This window comes from Schistocerca americana, chromosome 5 (assembly GCF_021461395.2).
Source record: "Schistocerca americana isolate TAMUIC-IGC-003095 chromosome 5, iqSchAmer2.1, whole genome shotgun sequence".
NCBI classification, from domain to species: Eukaryota; Metazoa; Arthropoda; class Insecta; order Orthoptera; family Acrididae; genus Schistocerca; species Schistocerca americana.
In genome coordinates this window covers 561,959,858-561,970,192 of record NC_060123.1, presented here as the reverse complement: position 1 = coordinate 561,970,192, position 10,335 = coordinate 561,959,858, and positions in this window count along the sequence as shown.

Here is a 10,335-nt window from a genome sequence, read left to right as displayed (position 1 = left end):
TTTGGTGCCTGTCTTGCTCTAAGTCGGGCCGCTTGATGTCCTACCCCCCTTAAGTAGTTCTAAGTTCTAGGGGACTGATGACCTCAGAAGCTGCAACGCCCAGCGTTGAAATCATGAACTTTTGTTCTGGGTGGCCGAGGAAAACATATCAAACACTCTGCCGTTCAGTGTCAACATCGATGGGCCTCTTGGATAGCGTGAAGGTTATCGATGAAACTATCTCTTCCCTTCAGACGTTGGTTCCCACACATTTCCCAGTCGAAGACAATAGTTCATAGTCCAGTGAGTAACAGGATAACGTTTTTAACGACCGCTGACACTGCTAACACCCCCTGGACAATTCAGCCCTTTTCTAAGGACAAAGTGGGCCTTCAAGAGCACTGAACGTGATCTCGTCCCCATTCCACGAAATTTGAACGTGATCTGAAGCTGTAGAGGGTGCCAATGTCGTACCTTCGCTCCTCCCCCCGCCCCGTGCTCATACCGCCGAAGTGTGCGAAACAGGAGGCCTGGAAAAGCATGAGCACTCTTCACTACTTTGGATCACGTTCAAATCTCATCGAATGGTTCAAAATGGTTCAAATGGCTCTGAGCTCTATGGGACTTAACATCTGAGGTCATCAGTCCCCTAGAACTTAGAACTACTTAAACCTAACTAACCTAAGGAGATCACACACATCCACGCCCGAGAGAACTACTTAAACCTAACTAACCTAAGGAGATCACACACATCCACGCCCGAGGCAGGATTCGAACCTGCGACCGTAGCGGTCGCGCGATTCCAGACTGAAGCGCCTAGAACCGCTCGGCCACCAAGACCAGCGAATATTTTCTGTATCCAGAAAGGCTCGTACAGGCCCTGCAACATGCGGTCGTGCACTATCCTGCTGAAATGTACGGTTTCGCAGGGATCGAATGATGGGTAGAGCCACGGGTCGTAACACATCTGAAATGTAACGTCCACTGTTCGAAGTGCCGTTAATGCGAACAAGAGGGGACCGAGACGTCTAACCAATGGCACCCCATACCATCACGCCAGGTAATACGGCAGTATGGCGATGACGAATACACGCTTCCAATGTGCGTTCACCGCGATGTCGCCAAACGCGGGTGCGACCATCACGTATCTGTAAACATAACCTGGATTCATCCGAAAAAATGACGTTTTGCCATTCGTGCACCCCAGTTCGTCGTTGAGTATACCATCGCACGCGCTTCTGTCTGTGGTGCAGCATCAAGGGTAACTGCAGCCATGGTCTCCAAATTGATAGTCCATGCTGCTGCAAACGTCGTCGAACTGTTCGTGCAGATGGTTGTTGTCTTGCAAATGTCCCCATCTGCTGACTCAGGGATCGAGACGTGGCTGCACGATCCGTTACAGCCATCCGGATAAGATGCCTGTCATCTCGACTGCTAGTGATACGAGGCCGTTAGGATCCAGCACGGCGTTCCGTATTATCCTCCTGAACCCACCGATTCCATATTCTGCAAACAGTCATTGGATCTCGACCAACGCGAGCAGCAATGTCGCTGTACGATAAACCGCAATCGCGACAGGCTACAATCAGACCTTTATCAAAGTCGGAAACGTGATGGTACGCATTTCTCCTCCTCACACGAGGCATCACAATAATGTTTCACCAGGCGACGCCGGTCAACTCCTTTTTGTGTATGAGAAATCGGTTGGAAACTTTCCTCATGTCAGCAGGTTGTAGATGTCGCCACCGGCGCCAGCCTCGTGTGAATGCTCTGAAAAACTAATCATTTGCATATCACAGCATCTTCTTCCTGTCGGTTAAATTTCGCGTCAGTAGCACGTCACCTCCGTGGTGTAGGAATTTTAATGGCCAGTAGTGTGTATCAGTTCATGACACCCAGTCTCACAAATTTCCTTTTTCTGACGGACACAAGTCCAGATCGTCCGTTCTCAAAACTCTGGCATTCTCTCCCCACATCCACCACTGCTGTCGGCTCACCTCCAACTGCCCAACGCTAGGCGCTGTTCACATCCAACAGCCCAACACCACACAAGCGAATATTCCATCAATGCTTCCAACCAGCCACAGACTGCACACAGTGCAGTCAGCGATTTTCCTACAGAGTACTACGTGGCGTTACCAACATAAAAACCTAAACAGTCCACTTCCAACATATAAGAAACGTCAGCGCAGTAACTGCGGTGGCAGCTTGAACTAACATTTGTAAATAACACATGTGCATTGGACCAATCAGTTGTGAGCAGGCAGTGTCAAATAGTGGACGTGCGTTCATAGTGTGTCAAAGTTGTTGGGTAACAAATCGCAGTGAAGCAACATCTTTAAATCAAATGTTGAAGATATTCTCCAGAATAGTTGAAGAAGAGAGAAATGTGTACAAAGTTTGTCCTACACCCCTCGACTCCAGAAAAAAAAGGAATGACGCGAGGACACCTAATTAAACCCAAAACGCGGACGTCTTCCAAAAAAAAGAAGAAAAAAATCATCATGGATGACGAGACTTTACTTATCAATACGAGCCTACCACAAAACGACGAAGTGCAGAAATTCACATGTATGGACAAGGCTTTGACGACATAGCCCACATGACCCAATGACGCGTGACATCATAAAAAGCCCCTTTCTGACGGTTTTACATGGTTACAGGAGCGTTCTGTTCGTTGTACGCAAGTGGAGGGAGACTATGAAAGACTCAGAAACACTAAAACCACCATATTAACTTTTCTGCATTTTCTATCAGTCCAGCCTCTAAACCTTCTAGCTGCGCGGAGTGGCCGCGCGGTTCGAGGCGCCATGTCGCAGATTGCGCGGCCCCTCCCGTCGGAGGTTCGAGTCCTCCCTCGATCATGGGTGTGTGTGTTGTTCTTAGCGTAAGTTACTTTAAGTAGTTTGTAAGTCTAGGGACCGATGACCTCAGCAGTTTGGTCCCTTAGGAATTCACACACATTTTGGACTGACAGGATATACCGTCATATCATTGGTCCTGTGACTTTAACATATCGATGTGTACTGAGAAAAGGATCTGTGCTTCTCTTCGATGGAGGAAAGTCTTTGTGTCAGGCACGCGTTCGGTTTTCTTTCGCCTGTAAAGCCAAACTTCCAAGTGTAACTAAACTGATACCATTTGGCTATCACTGAAATGTTGTCATCGAAGTTTCTTGTGGGAACCCCTAGATTGTGAGTGTTGTGACTTAGCACGACAGCCAAGTCACAACGAGAGGAAGCCGAAAGGCACGCGTTAAGCTCACGCAGATTGGCGTGAGGTCTGGAACAGTTAAAAGGAAATGAGAACTTAGAAAATGGACGCAGTTGCTGTAATACTTAACTTTAATCCACATTTGTAGAACATCGCTCTTGATGATACATGCTTCACAATATTAATTATCAAAGCTATGGCGCCTTGCTAGGTCGTAGCCAATGACTTAGCTGAAGGCTATGCTAACTATCGTCTCGGCAAATGAGAGCGTATCGGTCAGTGTTGCTTCGCTAGCAAAGTCGGCTGTACAACTGGGGCGAGTGCCAGTACGTCTCTCTAGACCTGCCGTGTGGTGGCGCTCGGTCTGCTATCACTGACAGTGGCGACACGCGGGTCCGACGTATAGTAATGGACCGCGGCCGATTTAAAGGCTACCACCTAGCAAGTGTGGTGTCTTGCGGTGACACCACAGTGAGGCACTCTGGGGAAGAGGCTCAGCGTGCGAGAGGCGAAGACGGAAGCCTCGGAAGCTCCTCTAGGGACCGCGTGGATTACGCAATAGCTGTTTAGCGTGCAGTTCTTACAAATGCCGTAGTATAAGGCTGAATAGCTATTAAATTTCAGAGTTAGCTCAGTTCTGTTTAAAGTGTATTTTGAATCTGTGAATGATGTCATTAGAAAAGGAACTGCATTGAAGACTCCATGCCCCTCCTGTAAGAATACTTACGTTAAGCGCTTGTCTAGTGTAATTTTGTTCCACCGTTTCTGTGGTCGCACTATACTTGGTCGTGAATGTGTAACATTCTTCTTATGCTGTTAAAGTGCCCAGTGAAACATGCATCGTTAGGTATAGTGTACCGATTACTCAATTTCAAGACCCCCGAGTCAGAGAAAGTAACATTAGAAATTCTTTTTGGTACCAGTAAACTTAAACTCACTTTCTCTGGATAGACGATGTTTCCATGGTTCCACAGCTTCATGATGAATACCCAGCGAGGGTCTATTCTGAGTTAAAGATTTTCCTTAAGAGCTCTTTGCATTATGGTGCCAGAAACAGACTAAGTCAATGTGGTAATATCGAACCACAAGCATTCCGTCTCATAATAAACTGCCAACAATACCATTTGGTTCTGTGCTTACTTGTAGACTTAACAAAATGGCTCTGAGCACTATGGGACTTAACATCTGAGGTCATCAGTCCCCTAGAATTTAGAACTACTTAAACCTAACTAACCTAAGGACATCATACACATCCATACCCGAGGCAGGATTCGAACCTGCGACCGTAGCGGTCGCGCGGTTCCAGACTGTAGCGCCTAGAATCGCTCGGCCACTCCCGCCGGCTAGACTTAACAATCGGCTTCCCTGATCTAAATTCATTTCAGCGTTTTGACATAAGGTAACTGTGTCAAAGAGAGAGATAAGTTTTATGATAGTATTCCTGTAATAAGGGAGGTTTACGGGGTGGCGAACTGCTCTAGTGTTGCAGATATACAAGAACAGACACCAGTGTCTCTTAGGAGTGTGGAACGACGTTCACCTGATTGTGGATCACCGGGAAAGTCTGGACCTACCAGAGTTAAGGCAGTGCCCTATGGTCACTACCAACACATCGCAGAGATCGCTGTTCGTCATAATCCTCACAACACCACTCGGGCACTTGCACAGGAGACCAGCATCAGCTGGTGGTCTGTTATGTGGGTATCACGTCCACTGGCTTCACCTGTGCAACCTGGAGTAACAATGGCAGTTCCGCGGTCTGTCGATGGGTGTTACGTCACACCAATGCAGCCTTTTACACCTATTTATATCCTATTTCTGAGGAATAGTGTTTCCACAACGATCAATCACTCATTGCGGAAACTTGAGTTGTTGGATGGTGGATAATCGCGATTAGTCCACATCAAACAGCTTTCAGGGAAGCTGACTGTAAACATAAGATATGGATTACGATTATCCGTTGTGGATGCTCCAGAACCCGTAACTATTCACTTATTTAACGTATTTGTTTATTCTTCCAAATCCCTTTTCATTCTTATCTTCAGATGAGGTTTATTTACCTGGCGAAATGCTGGTACAAGTTCTGTAACAAGAAGATAGGTAAAAATTTTAATGTATCACCATGAGTGGAAGTTGCGTGGCGAGTTTATGAGAATAAACAAATATTTCAAAAAATGACTGGCTGCAGTTTTCTGCATTGATATTTGTGCGATGTTGAGTCGTCGGTGAAGGCCACCTTGATCTCCGCTTCTATCGTTACTGGATGGCTGTAAGGTGTGCCTTCGACATGATGGGATCCCATTACACTGACAGTCCGGAATGATTTCTATGCTATCTAGCTTGATAAATGGATACATAGGGGGAGACATGAACCTTGGCCTCCCCCCTCCTCCCGTACGAAGAACTTAAATTGGAACCATCAGATAGAAAATGTTGTGGGGAAGGCCAAACACAGACTGCATTTTATTGGCAGAACACTTTAATATGCAACAGTTCTACTAAAGGGGCTGCATACATTACACTTGTTCGTTATTCTCTGGAATATTTCTGGAGCGCATGGAATCACTGTCAGATAGGATTGGCGGACGACAGGAAAAGTGTTCAAGATGGGCAGATCGTTTTGTATGACCCGAAATAATGGAGTGAGTATACACGGATATGAAAAGCATTAAACAATGGTCTTTTTCATAGTGTCAAGATCTTTTCAGGAAATTTCAGTCACCAACTTACTCCTCTCAATGCTAAAATACTTTGTTGACTCCAGTCCAAATATCGAAAAAGGACCATTGTAATAAAATTACAGAAACCAGAGCATGCAGAGAAAGATTTAGCTGTTCATTTTTCCCGAGTTCGAGTCTCTGTCTGGCACACAGTTTTAATGTGCCAGGAAGTTACATATCAGTGCACACTACGCTGCAGAGTGAAAATCTCATTATGGTCAAATTACATGCAAAAACTCCATGAAAATTCTTCTATCAGTTTTGGAGAAGCGTGTTCAGTCAGACAGGCACGATAATTTTTACACATGTAAGCATGTAAAATAGTTTAAAAATTGGTATTCTTAACAATTCACCTATAAGTATTATCGTATACCTCACATTCCAGCTGTTGTACAGATCAAACTAAATGTTCGAATATCCCACCGTCAACTTAATTACATTTGTGCAGTCCTGGGAGCACATGCTGGGTTGCTTGTCTGAGTACCTAGTGACGGCAGCAGCGTCCATGATGCGACAAGCAGTTGAGGAGCCCCGGAACAAAACCCGATAAATCCACTTTAGCTGTATTCGCGTGTTTGAGAGCTGCAGGGGGGGGGGGGTGATACGGGGTAATACATGATGCTACCACAAAATATTTTGTAGCACAACGCGACATCAAGTGTTTATATCGTCAACTGAAAAACGCAACTGAATCAAAATCCGATAACTCCCGGGAAGTACTTATTCGACGCTTAACTCTGCCGTTGTACAAGTGCTGGATGTGGTATAATACCAAAATATAGGAGCAGAAAGTACGATGTAGAACATTATAGTCCATTCAGTAGATGTTTATGCAACACCCAGGGCATTCAGTGAAGACATATGGAGATACCTGGTTTTAATCCAACCGCTCGGAATTATCGTACTATGACCCGAGCGCCATGGAGTAGTCCAGCAAGGAATACACTACTGAGACCTCAAAGCAGGTTTTATTGGCAACAAACACGTTTTATAATTACATAATGCTATATAGTTGTTATATTATTAATGTCAGTTCATCTTCTAAACAATCACACTGGTCATCTGCGGGTGCTGTTTCTTCATCTGCATCTTCTTCGTGGATTTCACTGTCATTAGGCAGGTTCTTGCACCACAGGAAACGAGCATCCATTGCACAGTCCCTTCCAAATTGTTTGACCAGCAAACCTCTCACATCATGTTACTTGGCCGCTGTCAGACTACGCCGTGCCTGTGGATGGTTTCTGAGGCCCTGCAAAATACAGAACCGATTTCTATCCCCAACAGTTTCATGCTTGTAATTCCTGTAGCGTTATAATTACAATAATGTTTTTGCCTGTCTGTTCTGTCCTTTTCCCTGAATGACAATGTATTTCTTGAAGATACATCGTTTTATGGCCCTTAATTCAGGGACCTTTTAGTAGGATCCTCCAAGGTATTAATATTTTGTAAGACGTAGTCCTGTCCTAAGTTTCGTACAGTACCATGCTCCTTGTATATTGTTTGATATTAGTCAATTTGTGTAATAACCAGCGTTGTCCTAAGGTGCTTCTCAACTCGACCGAACACACGGTCTGCCGGGAGAAAGCTATGGCCTTTTACTGGAAATGTCAAATTTATTTCCTCTAATTGTGCAGATGATTTGTTGACAAGCCAAAACATGATGGTGTGTATGATGTGGGAATTTTTGTTTTGACCCCCACACGCATCACAGAATAGTCTCAACATTCTTGTTCCGTCCAATGCCAACGAATCCAAGTAATGCAAGAGTGCTGAACCAACCTCCGTAGCCCCTCTTCCGCCAACGTCCTCGGTCCATTGATAAAACGTTGGGTTCCTCGAGTCCATTCCGACGAAACAAAGAGTTTAGAAACTGATTTTTCGTGCATAAAATGATTCTTGGATAGGTGTTCGTGGCAAGGGTTGGACTTGTTGTTGTATGTCAAAACAGAGTGACACTGAATCAAATGGTTCAAATGGCTCTGAGCACTATGGGACTCAACTGCTGAGGTCATTAGTCCCCTAGAACTTAGAACTAGTTAAACCTAACTAACCTAAGGACATCACAAACATCCATGCCCGAGGCAGGATTCGAACCTGCGACCGTAGCGGTCTTGCGGCTCCAGACTGCAGCGCCTTTAACCGCACGGCCACTTCGGCCGGCCGACACTGAATCAGGATCATTGGTTTTACAGAAGTTATAAACTCGTTTCTCCGTCAGTAAGAGTCTTATCCTACGAGGATCGGTTGTATCCTTTATTTTTTGTGCTAGTACAACGCATGTACTCCACGCATCAGACGAAGGTGACCGAAAACCAATATTAAACGAGCGCGTAAATACCTCGTGAAACATACACTTCTTGATCTGCAAATGCGAAGGAACCGAATCGTTGTATAGTTCCTGTAGTTTCCTTTGTCTTAGTTCACAGTGCAAATAAATACGTTTGGATTTACGTCTGTTATAGTGGCTCTCGGTTGCCGGAAGTTTACCTAAAAATTCTCTCAATTTTGCCTTCTTCTCAGCTGATTTTACGGACTTCCGGTACCCACCTCGTCGTTCTGTAGGAATCCGTACCTCAAACACTGTCTTAGCTATTGCCGGCCGAAGTGGCCGTGCGGTTAAAGGCGCTGCAGCCTGAAACCGCAAGACCGCTACGGTCGCAGGTTCGAATCCTGCCTCGGGCATGGATGTTTGTGATGTCTTTAGGTTAGTTAGGTTTAATTAGTTCTAAGTTCTAGGAGACTAATGACCTCAGCAGTTGAGTCCCATAGTGCTCAGAGCCATTTGAACCATTTTGTCTTAGCTATTGCATGCACCCTATCCTTTTTGACAGAACGCACCTTCATAAACAATTCCTTACATACAGGTCTATTTTCTTACGTCCATTAGGTAATACGTGGTACTAAATGCACGTCCCATCCTTACGTTTCCTGGTGATACTCTGCGTTCTCTTCACCGTCGTGGTGCATGTGCTGCAATTAAACGAGTAAGAAACATGTCCTGTGCCACTTTTGAATGATTCTTATAAAACCTTTGCCTGTTTCGAAGAAGATATTTCAGCGATATTCTTGAGCATTGTAACTTTGCTGAATTACGCTTGCAAGGTCTAATCCTAGAGGATCAGCATCACGATACCTACAAAAAAAGCAAGCAACTCTTATAACCCATGAAGGCCACGCGCCTCAATAATATTACGTTTACCACTCATACCGGTTTGCTCGTTCCACTGCTGTTTTCCTTTCTCGTCTTCTGAGTCGCTGCACGCCTATGTTAATATCTTTCGCTATGCGACCTTCATCCATTTTACACCCCACAATACCACAACCCTACCGTGTTGTATGTAGGTATGACGGAGCCGTATTACTGTCTGGATGTTTGCCTCACTTGACTAGCAGCAAACGACCAGTGTCGAAACACTCCTATAGTCGCAGTACGATGGTATCGAACTGCGCTGCCTACACAAAACCCGATATATCCAATGCGGTCGGAGCACGATCCGATAACTCCAAGCGACGGATCACAACCAGATATCTCCCTTTTGTTGCGTTTAATATCTCCGCAATAGAAAGAGAAATCTGGTAATCGATTGGACATTCTGAATAGTGTTTCCTGTTACTGCATCATAGTGTGTTTCTTCTTTTCATAGCTTGTGCAACCACGAAGAGATCACTATTTGTTAATTTCTGTATTAACAGCAAATGTGAATTTATCGGTGTTTGTTTCGGCGCTCCTCAGTTCCTTTCGTTTGTGCACTTCAGACTTCATCCAAACTCATAAACAGTAATCTAAGATCAAATGGTTCAAATGGCTCTGAGCACTATGGGACTTAACATCTGAGGTCATCAGTCCCCTAGAACTTAGAACTACTTAAACCTAACTAACCTAAGGACATTACACACATCCATGCCCGAGACAGGATTCGAACCTGCGCCCGTAGGAGTCGCGCGGTTCCGGACTGAAGCGCCTAGAACCGCGTGGCCACCGCGGCCGGCAGATGTTAAGTCCCATAGTGTTCAGAGCCATTTGAACCATATCTTGATCATGGCGTCTTTGTCATCTTAAAGGCATCCTTGACTAATATCAACTTATCACATCTAATCTCAAAGGTAACTAACGCTCACGACCGTTGCAGCGTATATTTGAAGCAAACGTTATTCAGTATATCGAACATTAATGTTTAATACTAAGGTTAGTGCAAAACACCTCCGTTGTTTCTTAAGAGGCACAAGATTCAGAATGAGAATTTCACTGTGTATTGGAGTGTGCGCTGATATGAAACTTCCTGGCAGATTAAAACTGTGTACCGTACCGAGACTCGAACTCGGGACCTTTGCCTTTCGTGGGCTAGTGCTCTACCATCTGAGCTACCCAAGCACGACTCACGACCCGACCCGTCCTCACAATTTCAGTTCTGCCAGTACCCCG